Below are 23359 nucleotides of genomic sequence, written 5' to 3' on the forward strand. Positions count from 1 at the left end.
GAATGCTGTGAATATCTTCCTTCAGCCAGGATTTACAGTAATTCATTTCTAGCTATTGGAATGTTGTGCGAATATTTATATTTGTTTTTAGACTTGTTTTAACTTTTCTTGTTTGTGCTTACTTTTGCTTTCTTGCTTTTCCCCCTTGGCATGAAAGTGATTATGATTTATTGAGCTTACTACTGTGTAAGTAGTGGCTTGCTGGAGCTGTGCATGCAGTAAGAGTTATTAAATTACTGTCTGGCTCTTTTGGACTACAAGCTTGGTGGACATTCATCTCATGATCAGATCGCAAACCTGAAATCATGTTAATAACACATTCAGTCCACCATTTGTACCATCCTAAGCTGTTCATCCATTGTTGCTTTCTGCTTCAGACTGTATCTGTGAGATGAATGCTGAATTTGAGGTTTTATGTATTGTTGCTGACATTGGAATTGGAATTCGGTATGAGTTTTTTTGCCATTTGGAAAAATTAAAATGATACTATTAATATGTCTGTGTTGCCATGCATGGTTGTGTTTGACAGGGAAAATAATGCTGTTACACACAGGGGGCATGTTGACATTAGAGTACCCATTAAATTACCTCAAGCTATCAAATTCACAAAGGCCACTTGTCATTTAGCTTGAGATGTGCAGAATGGTGTAAGAACTCCTGTTAAGGGATCTCTCTCTCTCTCTCTCTCTCTCTCTCTCTCTCTCTCTCTCTCTCTCTCTCTCTCTCTCTCTCTCTCTTCTCTCTCTCTCTCTCTCTTTTTGTGTGTGTGAAGGAGTGTGTCGGCAGTCCCCTGCTTACTCTTCTTCCCCTGTACCCTATGTCCATCTCCTTTATGTTCGTTTTTTTTTCCCTGTACTTGATTATACCCCATCAACTGCCACTCTCTCTTTTTTTCTCTCATTCTGAGCCCCCTTGTGATTCTAATTAAAGTCAGTCATCTCAGTTGTGATTGGCTGAGAGCAGATGACTCACACCTACAGGGGTTTTAGAGGTGGGGGGGTTTGCTCTAGCTCTCTTAGAGAAGAGAATGCATGCTTGCTTCCCATGCACCGTTCGTTCAAAAACACATGCAGAGAGACACATACACACATACACACACTGGTACACATGCACACACAAGCACACATGCTCTCGTTCTCTCCACAGTCAGACGCAAGCTGAGCTGAGCGAAGCATAACAGAAGAGAAAGACAGAACTAAAGAAAATCCTCTGCATCTCCCAGGAGGCTGAGAGAAGAGGAAGAGTTCAGCCATCTCTCTTTTTCCATCTCCTTCTCTCCAACTCCTCCCTGAATCCTCCCTGATCCTGAGAGTCAGAAAGACAGAGATAGAGCGGTAGGAAACAGCAAAAGAAAAAGAAGAGGTGAGTGATATTGCATGTCTTTTAGCTACTGAAACTGTCATTTATTAAATGTATGGACTCTCGAAGCTATCTGTATAGGTATGTAGTCTATATCAGTGGCTTGGGAGCTTCAAGTGATGCTGCTGCTGTTTCAAATTTGCTGTAACGTTTGAACTTTTTGTGGTTGATATTGGAGTGGCTAGAAATCTTCAGAAAGTTTTCTGGAGAGCAGTTGTGGCGCAGTTACAGTTCAGCCACTGTGTAATGCAGTGGATGTATTTGTGTGTGTGTGGGTGGGGGGGTATTGTACATGTATGTGAAAGTATGCTTATTGGGTACCACCAGGGGGTGGCAAGAAGGACAGAGAATGGTGTGAAGGAATGTTTTGGTGAAGGATTGTTTTTTGAAAGGTCTGAGTCTGTGGTTAGATGCATGCATATTATAATGGGGCTGATTGTGTGGTGTGTAATTTTTGGTCTGCGTATGTATCGTGAGAGTGTGTTCTTCTCAGTATGCTTGTGTAAGTGTGAAGCTTGTTTAAAGCCTTCCCTGCTCTGTCACAGTGTGGGTGGAAACTGAGATCTTTCTGCCTGTGATTTTGTGTTTGTGTGTGTGTGTGTGTGTGTGTGTGTGTGTGTGTGTGTGTGTGTGTGTGTGTGTGTGTGTGAGAGAGAGAGAGAGAGAGAGAGAGAGAGAGAGAGAGAGAGAGAGAGAGAGAGAGAGAGAGAGAGAGAAAGCAAGATAGTGTGTGAAAGAAAGAGGGAGTGATTGAGTGAGAAAAAAAACGGCAGTTGCAGAGGAGTGAGAGATCTCTGACGGAACAGTTGAGAGGGATGACTGTCAAACCAGCGTTCTCTTCTCCCCTTTACTTTGTTCATTTTCTTCACATTTTTCTCTCATTCAACACAAAGGATATTTCACCTCCTTAATGAGTTTCAGTATCATTACAAAAGTAAGAATAAAGAAGTATTGACATTGATGCCAGTTGATGTCATCTGATGCCATGCTCTGTGGAAATATGTCTCTTTAAACATATATACTGTGCATACACTTTGACTTAATATGCATCAAGTAAGATATCTCACACCTTTTAATGGCAATGTTTTCAACAGTTTAAAAATTAGTTTTTACTGGTATTTATATATGGTACATATTCCCATTCCCACATTCCATAAGCTTAAATAGTAAAATCTGTCTCTCTCTCTCTCTCTCTCTCTCTCTCTCTCTCTCTCTCTCTCTCTATATATATATATATATATATATATATATATATATATATATATATATATATATATATATATATATATATATATATATATATACAGTATATATAGTGATTGTATTTTGGACTAGGCCATACAATTTCATAATCAATGTTTTATCATTAATATTTACACTATCACACTGATTTCATAGGCCAGTAACATTTAAAGACAAGTCTGTTTCATTGGAATAAAACACACACACACACACACACACACACACACACACACACACACACACACACACACACACACACACACACTCCGCACACTATTATGAAACAAGCCATTTGATGTTAAAATTCCAGGTTTTCGTTTAGACGCAAATCAGTCCAGCTCCTCTCCATAATGGCAATAAATGAAATGCATTTCAATAACAAACACAATCCGTTATATACATATTTGTTTGTGCAGGAGCGCGTGGTTGCATAAGGACACATCAGCAACTAAGGCAGATTTCTATTATCTGGTGGCCAAAATCAAATAAATCTTAAATCGGTGCCATTTTTCTCATTAATTTTGCCTTTCTCCCCCCATGCCTAATCATTATGTGGCACATGGGCTATATCTAATCCCATGGCAGATTCACTTCTGCCATTCTTTCTCGTCATTTTGACCCGCTCTCTCCCTGCTGACAAACGAAGCCCTCAAAGCCTATCTGAGCTTGTTCAGCTTCTGCTTAGGTGGGGGGCTGGGGGGGTGGTTTATGGCGTTATTGCGACAAAAAATCAGACGCATTGTTCTATTTCTCTCCTTCTCGCCCCCTCATTCTGCCTTTTGAAATTTTGATGTTGGATGGTAACCCACTGTGAAATTGCGTCATGCTTGGGTGGGTTGTGCAGAGCCAGAAGTGGCAGCTATATCTGGCCATCACTAGATTCTGAATTCTAAGCTATGTATATGTTTAAGATATGTAGTGCATGCTATAGATGCTTCGGTATAGAACAAATCTGCTTTAGCCATGACTGAATTTCTGTATGGCATTAAAAGTGTATATCATAATAATATTAATAATAATAAAGAATGTAGCTTTGATTGTTTTGGAAGACAGACTCATTTTATACTGAGGAAAATTTACTGGCAAGTTTAGCATGTCAACTCTAAGTAATAAAGCAACACCTTTGCAATTATGCAACCCAACACAGAATGATATTCTTGTTGAGTTTGTGGTTTATTGATTTATGAGGTAATTTGTTCGAAGCATTTTTGTACTCAGTCTTGGATATCAACTGTTTAAATGCTGTATTGCACACTGCTGTAACAAAACCTTATTCCACATATACAAAATTATATCTGCACAAGTTTGTCTCAACAGTCAGCAGTTGTTTAGTTTTATTTTTTACCACAGCCAGTCTGCTGACAAAGAAAACAGGCAGCAGTATTGTGTATGCTTCAAATAACGTGTATGCATACATACTTACATATGTGTGTGTGGCAGTGCTGAGATGGAACTTGCAACTGATGTAACTTACATAATATGTATGGGAGGGAGTTTGCCTATTTTTGATTTCTTTATATGAAGCTTTGGCTTAGCAGAACTATTTCTGTATGTTTATAAACCATTTTTCTTTAGTGCACCTGTTGTATCTGGGGTAAAATGCTAAAAGATTAGAAATCAGAAATGTTTTAGTTATGATTGCAAGGAGTAAATCTTCCAAGCTTCCAAAGGACTCCTGGGTGCATTTCAAAATGGCTGGAAATTCCCCCAAGGGAACACAGGAAGAAAATATCAGCCACAGTTGACGAGCCAAATTAGTAGAGAGTAGAGGCACATGCACAAACACAAAAAAGAATGCTCAAAGGACGTGGAAAAGAAAATGTGAAAAATATTCGCCAGATGATGGCAGCTTTTTTCCATGCCAGCTTGGATGGCTAAGAGCTGCAAGGGCATTGGACAGAAAGATAAGAGGAAAGACAGAATAAGCACAGAGGGAGAAGTCTTGGCAAGGCACCCTGCTGCTGGTAAATTAGTGTATAATGAACGTTGTTCATCTCTCTTGTCTTCTCCCTCTTTCTTACATTTTCTTTTGTTAATACCAGTGCACACTACTGTAATTCCTGGGGTATACAAAATACTAACAAAATACTAACTAAATAACATCATATGTAAAACATCATATGTTATTAAACATCAAATACAATTATGTTTTAGATTTAGGAATTAAATACCTACCGTGTGTCACAACAGGCTATAGTCTGGCATTCAATCTGGTCGTAGTCTAAAGGTGTCAAGTCCACTGCCTAATTATATAAAATGGCCTTATGGCATGCCCGAGGTCACATGGAGCAATGTATAAATAAACACTGGCTATTTTATGAGATATGCCGCTGTGCAGGGGTTTGGGTGTATACATAAAGAAAATGTATACATTGTTTGCATGTGGTTTGTGCTCATAAATGCGCACTTGTGTTATTTTCCATTTGAGTTTGTTTTCCCTCATTTGCTGATTGATGCCTAGAACATAGTGAGCAGGTTTTTATTCTCTTACTGGATGACATTTACAGTGTAGTAATCATATAGGCCTGGCCTGACCTTTGGCGCTCACCGATAAAGCCCTGTCAGATTGGTTTTGATACATAATACATGACACAGATCAGTTGGCTCATCCTCAGTACCGCAACACTTGCTTCAGGTCAGCAACTGCAGACGGAACTTGGTGTGTGTTGAGTGTCCACTCTCCTGTCTCTCAGAGTTTCACATCCTGTGGCGCTAAGTGAGAGGTGTGACAGTAACACGCTAACCTTCCTGTTCTCGCCTACATTTCCCATCTGTCCCTCCTCTCCAGCCATCTGGCCCTTCCTGGACTAATTAGCCAATCAGCTGCTTCGGCGAGAAAGACGTGTAATAGGTTGTGTTATGCGTCAAATTTAAGTTTATAAAAGTCTGTTTTTTTTTTTTTTTTAGTTGTTGTTGGTTTTTATATATATTTATATATATATATATATATATATATATATATATATATATATATATATATATATATATATATATATATATATATATATATATATATATATATATATATATACAACATAAATGAATATTTCTCTGTGTCACTATACAGTGTCTTCTATTTTCCATGTGGCACATAGACATGATGTTCTTGAAATAATTATCAAGACACGATCACTTGTTCAGACTTTTGTAGGCAACAATAATAGGGAACTGTGTGTTCATGACTCCACACATGATGAGCGTAATGACATCTGAATCCATGATGAAAATATAAATGCGTTGTGGGCTTCTTTCCCAGCATGTAGTTTACTTTGATTGTGTTTTCGTGCTGATTGAGGCAAATGTCAATTTGTCCTGGAATTAGGTTTCAGCTGTTGCTAGAAAAAAAGTTTGAAGAATAATGATTGCAGTGCTTCACCAGGGATCAGTGTTGAAATTCCTAGCAGAGACAAGACATTTCATCTGGCATTTTAGATAAAAATATCAAATTAGACAGGACAAACAATAGAAAACCAGAAAGACAGAGGATTGGGTCAAGCTACACAAGCAAATATCACACTCTTGTAAATAGAATTTTTATTCTATATCTTAAAAAAAAATTATAAACTAGTACTGAAATTTACAATTAGAAACCATTATGTGCATAAAGCCATTGGAAGCCATTTTTTATGTAGTCCTTAAAACTGACCAGCTGTTTCTCACTGAAGCTTTACAAATTTCTGTGACCGAGTCTGCAATATGATGAATAATGCTTCAGTTCCAAAGTTCACGGTATGCTGTAGGTCAGCAAATAATAAAATGAGTAGTTAAGACTTGTGGGTCAAGACATCTGCTCAATAGTCTAAATTAAATCTGTTGAGATGGAGAGTACCACTGAAACACTGAATTCTCTCTCTGTTTCTGCTCTGTTCCCTTGTAAATGTCACCTTTTGAAACATAAAGAACTGAAAGGCCTCCTAACACATGGAATCTCTAATTGTCAACCCAAATAACCTAATGATCATGTTTCAGTCCTGTAATCGACGAATGTGACAGTTGTTATATTGATTTTGGCTAAGAACAGCATTAATATTTTTTGTGACTGCTTTTCTTTTTGTGGGAAAGACCCTAAGGGTCTGGCTGAGGAGTATGAGTTCACCTTTACTGTATTGTCTTTGCACATTCGGGTGAAGAGCAAATTAAATCAGTTTATATCTATGGTTTGCAAGTATTTTTAACCTGAATTTATCATTTTGATCATGTTTCGGTCAAATTTTGGTCATGTTCTTTATCTGAGGTACAGTTTTACTAAGCTTCTGACAAATGATTCTGTAATATAATTGGTTGCCCTTTTGTATGTAGGTTTTAGTGGGTGTAAATGGAATGAATGCTGTATCTGCTCTGCAGGAAAGTGGCAACAGATGCGACATAACCTGTATCAATCTGTCAGTAAGATCAATATTATTGTGCAAATATGTTTACGCAGTGTTCATAGAGTCTTTTTTTTTTTCGTTCCACATTTAGTCCTAGTGATATTCCTCATGCTGGGTTCAGTACCCACGATGCTCTGCATGTGGCCTACCCTGGATTCCCACAAACATGCCGTTAAAAAGGAGCAGATTTATTCGTTAATTAATCCCCTTCATCATCACAATCCAGGAGACCAAACCCTGACATTTAGGGTCATTAATAATTTGCAACGGTGAGACCACATCATGGAAAGCCACGCACTAAATATAGAACGCTTTCATTAAAAGAATAGAAATTTGATGTTAGGTTGAGGTTGCACTTTTTGTAAATTAATGTCTGCCATTGGTTTGCTTGTTTTCAGTGGGGATTTTATTAGTAAACTCCTTTCATTTGTGAGAGTCTGCAGTTTTACAGACCTGATTGCCTTTGTGAGCTTCAAGTCTCCAAAGGCTGCATTATACAGAAACTTAGACACTGATGTGTGTCATAACAGCCTCCAGTTGCCATGACAACTAGCGCAACCTGTCATCAGTCTTCTAAATGCATATTCAGCTGCTGTCTGAATAAATACTTTGGCATTTCAGTATATCATAGTGCTCAGTGGAGGTGCTGCTGGGGATCATGCATCTTAACAATAAATGCAGTGACTATTTAAGTTAGCCTAAATCCCCACCTGCATGGCTTTAGCATGCTGGGGTATGGTTTCATTTTGCGGCTGACTTTATATGAAGTGCCTGCCACTTTATGTAAAAAGAACAAGTGACACTTCGAGATGACAGGCTTTTGTGTCGCAGGAAGATGCCGCAGCTCATTATTTAAAGCCCTTTTGTTAATCAGGCGCTTGTTGAAAGCGTAAACGCATAGAAAATTAAAAGGCAGGAACGTGAGTCATGTTTGTTAAATCAAATTGCTCGTTTGTATCATGCATAAGTCTTTATCCATTGATGGATGGATGGATGGATGGATGGATGGATGGATGGATGGATGGATGGATGGATGGATGGATGGATAGTTTAATAAAACAACAGACACAGCAGCTGTTGTGGTGTAAAAAGTCTTGCATGCAGTTTCTGTTTAATAGCTTTTCATTGGTCAGGAACCAAACCATCTGTTTATAATATCATTCAAAATAAACAAAAAAAAAATGAAAACAAAACAACAAAAAAACCTCAAGACATATTCTATATCATTTCTACCAAAATAGGGCTGTTTCACTGAATATAACTAATATAGCTAAATGTTTTTATTCATATTAATGCTTCGCAAGCTTTCTATGTATGTACTTTAGGTCTTTACAATAGAAATGTGCAACTGCTTTTATTATAAATATAACTCTGCTTTCAACCCACAACAAGAATAATAGTGGGAGGTCTATCAGGATTTACATTGGCCCCTTTTTTTAATGGAATGCACACGCTAATAAATTGTTCACATATGGAGGGATAAACACACATTTGCTGATACTGGAGCTTGAAAATGCATGCTTACAGCCAAGAAGACATAGACTAGCTAAAAAAAATTGTTTTATTAATGGCATTGTGAAAGAACATGCATGCACACATTAGCCAAATGAGAGCATGCGTTATTTCAAGTGTACTTTAAATCTTTATGCAGGCCCTTTTTTTTTTCCAGTAGAGGTTGTTTTAGTATTGTTAACAAGGGTCCAATGATCAGTATGAAAGCTTACATATGACTTCTGGACATAGGTTAGGGGGAAAGTTTTGGAAAAGTGATACTAACAGAGTGCAGCGTTGCAGCTTGTTCCTGCTTGTAACTAACCTGCCCTGTTAAGTAGGCAGTAGGAGGGAGAGAGAAAGAGATGGAAGGAAAGCTTTAAAAAGCATAGCAACAAGAGTTTTTTTCTATCTCTCTCTCTGCGGTTGTGCAGGAATAACGAAGCCTCATTGCACAATGCCTTCAACCAGCAGGCATGTGTGTGCATCTGTGCAGGTTCCTAATGTCCCTTAGTGTCATTGACTGAATTGTCATGTGCCAAGTGGAAACATATCTCAATGTCAAGCATGTAGGAGTGACCTGGTTCTTCTAGATCAATCCAATGGCATCTCACATGACTCATGCATGCCACCTGTCATAGCAGCACTATGGGGAACAAGTTTGGCCTGAAGTATGCATTCGGCATCACACCTAGCATCAGAAGCGCAGGCAAACAAATGGAAACTATTCTGCTTTTTCCTGGTCCCTTCGTTTCTGCACCGCATGAGTGCAATTTGCCTGTTGAAATGCTGCGTTCCTATTTCAGGCCATCCCACACACTTACAGTGACACACGCATGCGTGCACGCACACACACACACACACACACGAACGCACACACACACACACACACACACACACACACACACACACACACACACACACACACACACACACACACACACGTAAAGTCATTGTGTGCCTTTCCCACACATGTGAAGAAAGAGAACTAAAATTTGTCACTGCCTAATTACAGTGTTCAGCTGCCCAAGGAGATGTTTCTTTTCTCCATTATTTATTTATATATTTTTTTTTTTTTACATGAGAGAGAGAGAGAGAGAGAGAGAGAGAGAGAGAGAGAGAGAGAGAGAGAGAGAGAGAGAGAGAGAGAGAGGGTTGATGGAAAACCTCCTGCTTTAGCTTTCAAGAATAGTCTCATGGCAATTAGCATATCAAGGACCAGGACAGTTCACAATCCAATGAACTGCAATCGTCTGTGTGTGTGTGTGTGTGTGTGTGTGTGTGTGTGTGTGTGTGTGTGTGTGTGTGTGTGTGTGTGTGTGTGTGTGTGTGTGTGTGTGTGAGTGCAAGCGAAAGGTGCCTGGCTGGTTGCATTGCACCTAATACACTTTAAAAAATAATATCTTATATATTCTTATATTTGGTTTAGCAGTCAGCAATAAACACATTTGCGACTCATCACAAGGCCCAAATAAACATCACAATATATCTATTAACACAATAATGTGGAACATTAACAGTAATCTACAGTCTCAGAAAAATCTCAGTATATTGGTAGAATGAACATGTTTTTTCAAAAATATTTGTACTTAGTTTATATTATATGCTTTTCATTCAGACAGCTTTTAAGAAAGCCTTACCCACAAGAAATCCATTGTGTCATTGTGTACCATTAAAACCTAGCGCCCAAAGATCGTCTAAAAGAACACATTCAAAGTGCAATTACAGTAAATGCCTAATACCAGATGAGTTAACACGAGTTCATGAGTGGGAGAGATGACCCTGTGTGTGTTTACAAAGAAATTGTGTAGAGAATCTTTTTTAAAATAATGCTAGTTTTAATTTCCCCTATGTATGGAGACTTTGGGGACAGCCTGTATAATGGCAAAGCTCATAAAACAAGTAATTTCCTTTATTGTGATGCTTCTTTTCTATTTACTGGTTAACCATTTATTTATTTAATCTCTATAAACAGAGAAACTTTGATTCTTAATTTGCTTTATAGCTCTGGTAAGTGCTGGTTTGGACTATTGAAATTTGTGAAATCTCTTTTCCATGTACTCTTTTTTTTTTTTTTAGTCAGTGGAAACCATGACAATGCAAAGGTGTATCAAAAGAGCTTTTAAAATGGCCTGGAGCAAAACAAATGATACACAATACACAGTAGCATTACCTGCTAAACATAGTATTTCCAAAAACCTATTCATTGTTTGTTAGATAAAAGATAAAAAATTAAAAAAATCCCCTTCTATTCACTATCCTGCTGATTGTGCCTTTATAAAACACATTTACTGCAAAGATAGGTGAAATGCGAGGAAAGCTCAGTGGTTTGTCTTTATGTTCATGTGGGCTGCTGTAAAAGAGGTCAAGAAAAAGAACGGATAAGTACGATTAAATAGAGAAAGCTCATAATGTTCCGCCTTTTTTATGACTATTTTTTTTTTTCAGCTCTAATAAAGGCTGCTCTTAAATGTCAGTCTTCTTATAGTATTGTAATACAGAGGGTTTAGGGTGGGGGGAGAAGAGTTACGAATTTGGCGCATTGCAATTTTTACTTTTTCCTGCGAGGAAAGTGTGTGTATGCGTGTTTGGGTCTGTGTTAAAGGGATTTCTAACCCTCAGCCCTTCATTCGCTGTTAGTATGGATGGAAGCACACGGCTTTCAATAACAAAAAGTGCTGAGCTTCTGTTCTACTGAAGGGAGCAACACGGCCGTATCTCTAATCAAATTCCATATTAATCATATTTCACTACACTACAGCACAGCAAAATTTAATACCTCGATCCCTCCTTTATGTTGTGTTCTGTAAACTAGGCTTGCTAAGTAAAAAGTCGAACTCAGCTGTGTGTGCTGTTATATGATTATTATTTTTATTTTCCAATATCTGCATGCTCTTATGTTCTTAAATGTTTTTATTCTTCTTATACTACAGCAATTCACACAGCAATTCTAATACTACAGCAATGACATATCATACTTTTTAATCTGATTGCAGTTATGTTACATGTGTGGACTGTTCATGTAACAATTTTTATCATTAATGTAATAGAAGCTACTGTATAAACAGTCAACCATTACCTTTTGGTCAAATTAAAACAATACTCTAACAGAAATGACGTTGTTTGAAAAAAAGTGTAGAAAACGATAGCATAATGTATTAGATCATGAAAGTTTGATGTTAGCTTTGCAAGTACTGTTTTAGAAAATGTGGTTTTTTTTTTTTTAGAAAATAGGTTCCCTTTTTAAATCTGCCACATTATGTACTATAGCAGGAAAATAAGTTTCATAATTGTCATAAAATAAAAAACTAAACTCAACCAAATGGCTGATATTGATGGACGATGTGTCCAAGGTGGAGTTAATGATCATCTGTCGGCCTTGATGGACAAAATGATTTTCCTCCAGATAGGGCCCAATATCAGTTTACCACCTGTGCCCTGACTGCACTGTTGCATGTTTGTTGTGTGTGTTGGATTTCTTGCTATTTATTTTATTTAGTAAAACATAATTGGTTGTTTAAAACTAAATGAATGTAGTGGCTTCACTGTGTGAGACAATTCATGATATAAAGTACATCACAGCCAAATACAATAAAAACAAAAAATACAAATACTTTCTACATACAAAAAAAATCACTTTGTCATATACAATGTAACTAACAGAGACAACATTAGACAATCATTGTTGTAATCATCACAATTTATTTCTATACACTGGCAAAAATAATTATGTGTTATGTAATGTTATATATACATGGAAATGTTCTGGAAAAAAAAAGTTGCAGAAGATTAATATATCAGTGAAACATCAGTTAAAGGGCTTTAAAACATTTTACTGTGTGCACTGACCTTATTCATTTTTTGTGATTTTTATGTGATTTTTGCCCCTCTCTGGAACAAATTAAACAGCGTTGCCTCTATTTCTATGTTCGAACAATTGTTGTGAGTCAGTGTAGTTCAATGAGAAGAATTAAAATGATTGCACCTTGCTAAGTGCTTTACTTGGTTTTAAAGTTAGCTATGTCAAGTTTGCAAATTGACTGTAACATAGCATTGATTGACATAGGTAGTGGTAGAGTGTTAATGAAAAGCAGTGTGGTCAACATTGCTGGTGCTAAAAGTGTGTGAAGATTATTGAAAATCTAAATTTTAGTTCAGACACTGATAAACCAAGTCAGGAAAATCAGGAAATTTAGGATAATTATTCCTATTCATTCAGTATAGCTTGTGATTATAATAGTTAACTAAAGGATCCTCTCTCTCTCTCTCTCTCTCTCTCTCTCTCTCTCTCTCTCTTACACACACACCCACACACACCCACACACACACACACACACACACACACACACACACACACACACACACACACACACACACACACACACACACACACACACACACAGTTGTTACAGGTCAAACGGCTTGTTTTGTGTGATTCTGATAAGCTGTGTTCAGAATGGAATGGATGTTATTGGATTGCACTGATAAAGACCCGTTCATTCTTTTTCTCCATGTAACGGAATTAACAACAACATAATCTACTCAATAACATCTCACCTACATGGACTCATATCAGTAATAAAGTAATGGCTTTTGGCACACATTGTTAGTCCCACAGCGTTTCTTAGAGGGCAGGGCAGGGCACAATGTTAGTCAGACTCCAATTAAAAGTTTCGATTATACTGAAAGATTGCACACATCAAGACATAAATGTGCAAAATGCTAATGCAGTATAATACACATTGCTTGAATACACTTTTGAAAAATCCAACATTACAGGGCATGTTGTTATAGTAAAATAATCAGGGAAGGGCTGCAGTGATGTCTAATGTTAACCATAGTTTAGTGAGTAAATGTATATTTAATACACAACAATGGAGAATACCATACACAACCACAATGTCAAATATGTACTAGACCTTTTGTTAATCCTCATTCTTAACTAATGTAACTCAAGTAAGTCTAGTTAATATTACTGAGGTGAATCTATTTATTTTGAGTTACTTCTCTCTTCTTCTTTGTGCATAGGCGTATGTGGCATCTATCTCTCGCTTCACAGAAATTCATTTACTAAAAATGCCATGGTATGTCATTTAAGATTTCTACAATCGTAATGTTACACTCAGTAGCTAACATTACAGTGACTAGGTAATGTTACAGTGATTGGATAATGTTACAGTGACTGGCTAATGTTACAGTGATTGGATAATGTTACAGTGACTGGCTAATGTTACAGTGATTGGATAATGTTACAGTGACTGGCTAATGTTACAGTGATTGGCTGACATTACACTGATTGGCTAATGTTACAGTAATTAGCCAACGTTGAAGTCATTGTCTAACATTACAGTGATAGGCAAATGTTACAGTGATTTTCTAACCTTACCTTACAGTGATTGACTAACATTACAGTGATTGGCAAATGTTACAGTGATTTTCTAACCTTACAGTGATTGACTAACATTACAGTAATTGGCAAATGTTACAGTGATTGGCTAACCTTACAGTGATTGGCTAATGTTACAGTGATAAGCTAACATTACAGTGACTGGTTAATGTTACAGTGATTAGCTAATATTCTATTGACTGGCTAACATAACAGTGAATAGTAAATGTTAAAGTGATTTATTATTTGTTGAAGTGATTTGTTAAAGTGATTTGTTAAAGTGATTTATATTACAGTGATTGTCTAACATTACAGAAATTATATATATACTGTGTATATATATATATATATATATATATATATATATATATATATATATATATATATATATATATATATATAAACAGAGCTCTAACCTCAGCCCCACTGTACACCTTTGGGATGAATTGGAACACTGACTGCACCCAGGTCTTTTCACCTGACATCACTTCCTGACCTCACTAATGCTCCTGTGGCTGAATAAGCAAATCCCCACAGCCATGCTCCAAAATCTAGTGGAAAGCCTTTCCAGATGAGTGGAGCTTATTATATCAGCACAGTGGAGACTAAACCTGGAATGGGATGTTTAAAACCAAACAAATGCTGACATTGGTAATACATTACAATAACTAAACACTATTTAAATTACAAATTGATAACATTTTTAGATATGAAAAATTATTACCTGCTCATTATTTGATAAATAACTAATGTCTAATAATGATTCATGTCAATGTTTAATGTATTTAACCACTGCTTATTTACAAATTATTAGTGGGAGTAATTCTGAAAAAAGACTAATTATATACATGTAATTGTCAGTTATATACTCTTTTCTACTATCCGTAATTTAAAACTATGAACAATAGTTTAATAGGTGTTTATATATTATTTGCTATCACTGTACTTATTACTATTTAATAGAAAAATTAAGTTCTTGCATTATGCATGGTACAATTTTGTATAATATATATATATATATATATATATATATATATATATATATATATATATATATATACAGTATATATATACATATTTTTAAAAATACGTGTTTTAATAGTAATTGACCATTTTGTCATTTGAAACCGATGTATTAGATAAATATCAAGCACACTAGGAAAAAAATTATTTAAAGGTTAAACACTTCTATGGGCCTAATAAAACAAACAAGCAAATAAAATATATTAATGCAGAATTTCCCAAAAGTTGGGGCCAACATGAACAAATGTGAACAGAAGAAAGCTGATAACTGTTCAGAGGCTCTCCAACCACAGTGTTAAAGCCTATAGGACTAGTTGAAAAAGTACTGCACATAGGCCACATATATTGATATTGATATTGATATGATTTTCTGTGAACAGTCATTTGAAATCAGTTTAGACCAGTATGACTCTACTGAAAGACACTTCTGGGCTTTTTTTTTTTAAACAGAAAATTCTCTGTAGTTTTTCAGAAAGAGAGGCGACCTTAAGAGTACCTAAGCGAAATGAGGTATCAAATTGCCATGTGCCATGAGAAGATGAGTCTGGGTGTCCAAATTCAATCTGAAGTTCGGTGGGAGATAGATTGAGAAAGGCAAGGAGGGCCTCCTTGGGTTGTGTTTGGTTTTATTTGGGGAGCTATTTGCCAGAGTGAGCTCCCTCTGTCTTCATTACTCTCCCACTGTGTGGCGGATTTAATGACACATCGGCTTCGGCAAGCTTGTTTCCTTGCGCGAGGCTCGCAGCTGCGCAACGTTTCCACGGAGATCTGAAAGCTCCATGGCGACCAGCATGAACGTCTGACAGCCTTTAAGGATAGATGATGCACCTGATTTTCTTTGGGATCTAGTGAAAGCAAAAAAAAAGGCTAATACTCTGATAAAAATACCTGTGTATACATTGCAAGATGTGGAGATTTCTAAAGCACAAATTGATAAATTGGTATCCTGACTCTTGTATCTTGAAGAAAATGCTGTGATTCCTACAATACAGTTTGGATGAACATTTGTGTTAATATAGTATGTATAGTATATTCTTTCAAATGGGGTTACATGTTCCTGTCTCATTTTATGTCACTCAATATAGCTGTGTGTTTGTATGTGAGATTATTATTATTTTTTTTATTTACTTATTTTTTTAGCACATCAGATGTACTTTCCAGTCAGGTGAATGCCTCACCATGGCACAACGCTACAGTAGGTAGTTTATGGTTCATTAAGCATTTTGCTCTTATAATGCCCCCAAGGATTTTAGGTTGTGTCTTGTCACCATGACAGGCTCTGGCCATCTGTGAAAGCCACTAATTCATGGATATGAAGAAAACTTTTATATAGATTGATGAGATATATGAGAATATAGAAATAGAATATAGAATATAGATATATTAGAAATGACTGCCCATAAAAACCTAGTAGAAATAGTCAATGTCTAAAATGCATAAACAGTTCTTAAATGCATTTATTTATGTATGTACATTTTTTTACCTATTGGCAGCATTTCAAATATAGGATAAACATTGGGATGACTTTGTATATGCAGCTCCCACAGTTTAAAGGGCATTTATATCTGCCAGAAATGGCAGGACTTCCTAGTTTTGCCAAAATGAAGGCCACAGTGTTACAGAGAAAAAAGGGGAAACGTGCCATCTTCTGCCTCTTACTTGTAGCAATGTTCTTTTATTGAATAAATCCTCTATGGTGTTCTTCTCAGTCCTCCTGATGACTTGTGGAGGCATATGAAATCTCATTTTCCAAATGCCTATTGCTCTCTCCTCTATGCAGTGTGACCTCTGGTGTGCACTGTCATAAATTCTCCTCGTCTACAGTCCGTGGATGAACACTTGATGAGAGCGAATAAGCATGGAATGGATCACCACTATCACCCACTAGTCAACCACTTCCTAAGTCCTCATTGCCTGCTCTGTAGCAGACTTCAGAAATGGCCCAGATTAAGGAATCATGATTTCTCAAAGTCAGTTTGGCCTATATGTCTGCTGTCCACTAGCTGGAGATTGGATTCAAGAGTATGAAACAGTTTGCTTAAAAATTGCACCTGGCATCTTTTTAATGAATCTGATTTTGGTATCTCAATTGTTTAAGATTGTATGATGTGCTCATGTTACAGTAGTCACTTAAGCAGCCTTCCTATGCTTTAGCCCACTGATTTAAATGTCAATAGAGAATTTAAAATACCTGAGATGAAAAAATCTGAATTAATCAAAAACAACTTGTTTACAGCAAAGCTCAGTACTATTCTGTTCAGCCACGTATCACTTTGAAAACCATTTAATGTTACCATTCGGCAAAAGTAATATTAGATGGAAAATATACTGCAGTGGTGATGTCAACCGATTTGCACAGTAACTGCCATACCACTGTGTGGGATAGGCTTAACGCCACTGTGCGTGAATCACTGACTCATTGACTAGCTCCCCTCAGGAGTTTTGAAAGACGTCACTAAAGTGTAGGCAATGGCATTTTCAAGACTAGCTATCAACAATGTCCTTAGCAATTATAGCAAACAAAAAAGCATCTTATATTTTCTTTCAGTACATTATTTACTGACATAAAAACATGACTACACATTATTTCTCATTCATTACTGAAGCTATTATTAAAGTTTTTATTTGATAAATCATGGTTTCTGTTTGCCAATGTTGATATTTGCTGTTTGGTTGTACACACCTTATTGTACATCACAGATCTTTGCCACAGACTGCCGATCTCTAGAAACTAGACCTCTCTAGTATTCTTTAATAATTAATTTCTATGGATAGAAATCCAGCAGCCGTTAAATAATTCTCTCTATTTAACATGCTGTTGTTGAATTGTAAACTAATTTTAAGTGTAAAAGGAACTACTTAAACAACTAAAATTTTTTTACTTGGCGTGAAAAACAACACAATTATCGGGTATCAATACAACTTTGTACATGCTAAGATAATATTATGAACTAAGAGCGATGTAGCATCAGTACATCAATTAAAATTAAATCAATTAATAATTAGAAAACGTTTACAGCATTTAGCATCTGCCCTTATAAAGAGCACCTTACAATTATCTCATTTATCACTAAGCAGTTGAGGATTAAGGGCCTTGTTCAAGGGCCCAGCAGTGGGTGGTGCTAAGATTTGAACTCATGACTTTCCAATCAGAAGTACATCTTAACCACTGAGCTACACTGATTTTAAAATAGGATTTAATTGATTATAATGTTGACTGGTGTTACATTTGTTAATTTCATATTATTTGCAGTATGTCTTCATAGTTGCAAATCATATATAAATACACAAATTATATGTATAGACAAAATATATTGTTCCAGCAAAAAAAATTCTGAACCTGAATCATTTCTGATTGTAATACTTTTAAGTTCTAATTGCCAATAGTTTATAAGATTTATTTAAATATTTCAGACATCTTCTTCTTTTGGCTTCTCCCATTAGGGGTCGCCACAGCGGATCATCCGTCTCCATACCCCTCTGTCATCTACATCTGCCTTTTTCAACTCAACTATCTGCATGTCTTCCCTCACCTCATCCATAAACCGTCTCCTTGGTCTTCCTTTTTTCCTTCTTCCTGGTGGCTCCATCCTCAGCATTCTCCTGCCAATATACCCCATGTCCCTCCTCTGCACATGTCCAAACCATCTCAATCTTGCCTCCCTCACCTTGTCTCCAAAACATCTCACATGCTCTGTCCCTCTTATAAACTCATTTCTAATTCTGTCCATCATTGTCACTCCCAATGAAAACCTCAGCATCTTCTGCTCTGCTACCTCCAGCTTGACCTCCTGTCTTTTACTCAATGCCACGGTCTCTAAACCATACAACATCTCAGGTCTCACCACAGTCCTATAAACTTTCCCTTTCATGCTTGCAGATACCCTTCTATCACAAATCACTCCTGTCACTCTTCTCCACCCACTCCACCCTGCCTACACTCTTTTCTTCACTTCTCTAACACACTCTCCATTACTTTGAACTGTTGACCCCAGGGACCTGAACTCCTCCACCTTCTCCACCTCTTCTCCTTGCAACCGCACCACTCCACTTCCCTCATTCACACACATAGACGTCTTCCTCCTCTCTTTCTCCTTCTTCGGCCAACAGTAGCACAATTTACACCGGTACCCTGTTGGCTAACGATACCTGTGGCAGTCGTTTGTAACCTGGGCCTCGACAGATCGGGTATGAATTTCTTTTTCATGCTCCGCATGTTTGATTTGGTTTGTTTTACACACTGTCTAACGCAACCCTCCCTATTTTTCCGGGCTTGGGACCTTGTGCGTGGCTTGTGCAAACCTAATGGCTGGGTTATTTAAATATTTCAGACATAATCAGCAAAACTTGTTTTCTTGAATTACAGAGTTTTTACAATGTGTATATCGGATTTTTTAAAGAATATGCTTAGTAAAAGTTATAATAACTGCTATTTTGCGGCATTTTTCATCTAGTCAATAAGTAGTTCTGTTCACTTGGAGATAATAGGCATTGTGCATGTTAGTGCTTATTGGCAGAAACTTCTCCAAATGGGAGAGAAAGACACTTTCGTAAACACGGCCCTCTTAAAACTACATTATGGTCATTAAACACTGGCTTTATCTCCTCTTTTTAATGACTGTTATTTCATATGAATATTTATGAGCTTTTCCTAATCCATGTGGTGCTTGCATCAGCAACTAGCTGCTGGTGTAATTGGAAAAGTATTTTTCCTGATTTCACTGCTTGTCTGTAAAGTCACATTAGGCCACTTTTACAAAAAGCCTTTGGCCAGGCCTAGGAAACCAAACACTGGCTTTTGTGGGGTGTCTAAGCATAAATGGCTAGTGGCATTAAAAACCAGACAATGTGATTCATTATGAAGATGTTTTATCTTACAGCTTGTCAAAAGTAGCTACATTCAACTTTGATGAAAGCTTGAAAATCTTATTGCATTCTCTCACCAGATTCACAATGTAGTCACCTGAAATGGTTTTCAATTCATAGATGTACCTTGTCAAAAGAGAATTTGTGACATATTTTTCTTAATGTGCTTTAGACCATCAGTTGACTTGTGTCAAGGAATTGTGAGTACAGAGTAAATATTACTGTACAAATCCATATTATGGCAACACCCTTTTAAATAAAGAGAAGAGACAGTCCATTAATTCTTCTCAAAAAATCAAGATATTCAAATGTATTCCCAAGTGCAGCCTTCCAAACAACCAAACACTACATTGAAACAGGCCCTCATTAGGACCATCCCAGAGAAGGAAGAAAGACCAAGAGCTACCTCTGCTGCAAAGGATATGTTTATTAGAGTTACCAGAAACATGAATTTACATAAATGCTTCTTGCAGTTTAAGTGATAGACATATTTCAACATCCACTCTTCAGACTGCATGAGTCAGGCCTCCATGGTCGAATTGCGGCAAAAAAAAAACATTACTTAAGAAGAACAACAAGCAAAAAAGACTTAGTTAGTTTGGAAAATGACAAGAATAAACATTAGATTGGTGGAAAACTGTTTTTTGGTTTAAATTGTTTCTAGAATTCTTTCTTAGATGAACAGAGAATGAATGGATAGTTCCTGAATGTGTTGTTCCCATTGTTTGTAAAGCATGGAGAAGGAGATGTGATGGTGTGGGTGTGTTTTGCTGGTGACACTGTTGGTGACTTAGTCAAGAGAGCACATTTAATCAGCCTGGCTACCACAGCATTTTGCAGCGACATGCCATCCCATTTAATTTGCACTTAGTGGGACCATCATTTGTTTTCCAGCAGGACAATGACCCCATACACCCCTCTAGATTATGCAAGAGCTATTTGCCCAAGAAACAGAGTGATTGAGTGCTGCATCAGGTGACCTGGACTCCACAGTCTAAATCCAGTTAAGATGGTTTGGGATGAGTTTGTCAAGAGAGTAAAGGAAAAGCAGCCAACAAGCACTCAACACCTCTGCGAACTCCTCAAAATTGTTGGAAAACCATTTCAGGAAACGACCTCATGAGGCTGACTGAGAGAATGCCATCTTATCCAAGCAAAAGGTGGCTACTTTGGTTGCCAGCTTTTTTGTTTGCCAAGGTTGGCATTAAATAGGATCAGTGATGTGCATTGATCTCTAACCTCAACCCCAATGAACACCACTGGGATTTACTCAAATGCCGGCTGCACCCTAAGCCTCCTCAACCAACCTCACCTATGCGCTTCAGGCTAAAGGAACAAATCCCAAAGGTCACGCTCCAAAATCTAGTGGAAAGTTCTCCTTGAACAGTGAAGGCAAGGGGTCTGAAATAGAATTTTCCAAAAAGCATGAATGTGATCAGGTATCCACCAAAATTTGACCATAGATTGTATTTATTTTTAACACCACCTTAGAGTAACATTTATTTAGAGTATTGTTATGCGGTAGGCTGATCTGATGTCATTCCCCATGACTCATATTTTCGTTTCAACCCAGCATAGATTAAATTGTTTTAGCAAAGGGGAGGGCATTTCACTATTTTATTACAATTGCACCTCACTTTTTAGGCAGCACCAGGATCTAATATTCAACAAGCTTATCCTTTAAAAAATAGTAATGCAAATACACCCATTAATATGTTCTGGGGGGGTATTTTTTCTGAAGGTAACTAAAACATTAATCAACACTGGTGTGTCAATTTTATGTGCTAAAATGTAAAATTCCCCAGCATATTGTGCAGTCTCGGAGTTGAACAGATGTTCGTCCATCAGCATTTACACTCATGCTTAATGTTCTTTTCAGATACTAATCAGCCTTGCAATCCTAGTTCTACAATGCCATTTGTTTACTTGTTGATTACAAATGCTGTTTTGCCACATTACCACATGTCTGTGTGATGTCTGTTGCTTTTTACACAATTAAAAAAAAAAATAATAATATAAATATATATATATATATATATATATATATATATATATATATATATATATATATATATATATATATATATATATATATATATATATATATATATATACATACACAGTGAGGAAAATAAGTATACAAGTATACACCCTGCTATTTTGCAAGTTCTCCCACTTAGAAATCATGGAGGGGTCTGAAATTGTCATCGTAGGTGCATGTCCACTGTGAGAGACATAATCTAAAAAAAAAAATCCAGAAAACACAATGTATGATTTTTTTAACTATTTATTTGTATGATACAGCTGCAAATAAGTATTTGAACACCTTAGAAAGTCAATGTTAATATTTGGTACAGTAGCCTTTGTTTGTAGTCCTGTAGTTCTGGGCTGATTTCTCACCTTTCTCAGGATCATTGAGACACCACGAGGTGAGATCTTGCATGGAGCCCCAGTCCGAGGGAGATTGACAGTCATGTTTAGCTTCTTCCATTTTCTAATGATTGCTCCAACAGTTGATTGCTCCAACAGTGGACCTTTTTTTACCAAGCTGCTTGGCAATTTCCCGGTAGCCCTTTCCAGCCTTGTGGAGGTGTACAATTTTGTCTCTAGTGTCTTTGGACATCTCTTTGGTCTTGGCCATGTTAGTAGTTGGATTCTTACTGATTGTATGGGGTGGACAGGTGTCTTTATGCAGCTAACGACCTCAAACAGGTGCATCTAATTTAGGATAATAAATGTAGTGGAGGTGGACATTTTAAAGGCAGACTAACAGGTCTTTGAGGGTCAGAATTCTAGCTGATAGACAGGTGTTCAAATACTTATTTGCAGCTGCATCATACAAATATATAGTTTAAAAATCATATATTGTGATTTTTTTATTATTTTTTTTAGATTATGTCTCTCACAGTGGACATGCACCTACGATGACAATTTCAGACCCCTCCATGATTTCTAAGTGGGAGAACTTGCAAAATAGCAGGGTGTTCAAATACTTATTTTCCCCACTGTATATATGTGTGTGTATTTTAGTATGCAAGAAACACAGTAAGAAATTAGCCATGCTTTTGGGATGAGGCCTCCTTGCAGAAATGATCAAACAATCCTCATGGGTGTCATTTTAGCATTGATAGTATTACATGGTCACACGCAGGCATTGCGAAGGGTTAATTATCACCACACATCCAGTAATTACAGCCGCATTATGCGACGTTGAGGGCCCACTTGTAGATGCTGCTTGACACTGGAGTGTGTGGAGCTCATCAACGTTTTCAAGTTGCCAACAATAATCATTTTACATTCTTGAAACAAAAACTATTTGTCTTGTCACTATTTTTTTTTTTTTTTTTTTTTTTTTTTTTTTTTTTTTACAATCAGACACAATTTCATCTTTCGTCTTATAAGCGACTGCATCAAAAGGTGTTGGGTAATAAGAAAGACTTCAATGTTTGTGCATTTTATCACTTATATATTAATGCCACCTTTGGTTAGTCCATTTAGATCCCATTTAGATTAAATGAAGCCGTTTTCTTTAAAGACTCGAACGTGCCTGAAAGAGTTAACCTATTAGCAAAACAGCATTCAGCATCAGTGCTTCAGCTGAGAGCCTCCTCTCACATTGCCT

The 23359-nt window shown here is 36.9% G+C and overlaps 1 protein-coding gene across 3 annotated transcripts in view; it reads left to right on the forward strand.

Annotated features, from left to right (window-relative positions):
- The first annotated feature begins 792 nt into the window (after positions 1-792).
- prickle2a (prickle homolog 2a) overlaps positions 793-23359 on the forward strand; it is a 39398-nt gene continuing 16831 nt past the window's right edge. Inside the window, exon 1 of one of the 3 annotated variants that reach the window (XM_083554452.1) lies at positions 793-1362. The gene's annotated coding sequence lies outside the window, so the exon portion shown is untranslated. The remainder of the gene's footprint in view (positions 1363-23359) is intronic. The other 2 variants (XM_083554453.1, XM_083554454.1) reach the window with 2 other exon arrangements.

Source organism: Silurus aristotelis (assembly GCF_946808225.1).
Source record: "Silurus aristotelis genome assembly, chromosome: 11".
Lineage (NCBI taxonomy): Eukaryota > Metazoa > Chordata > Actinopteri > Siluriformes > Siluridae > Silurus > Silurus aristotelis.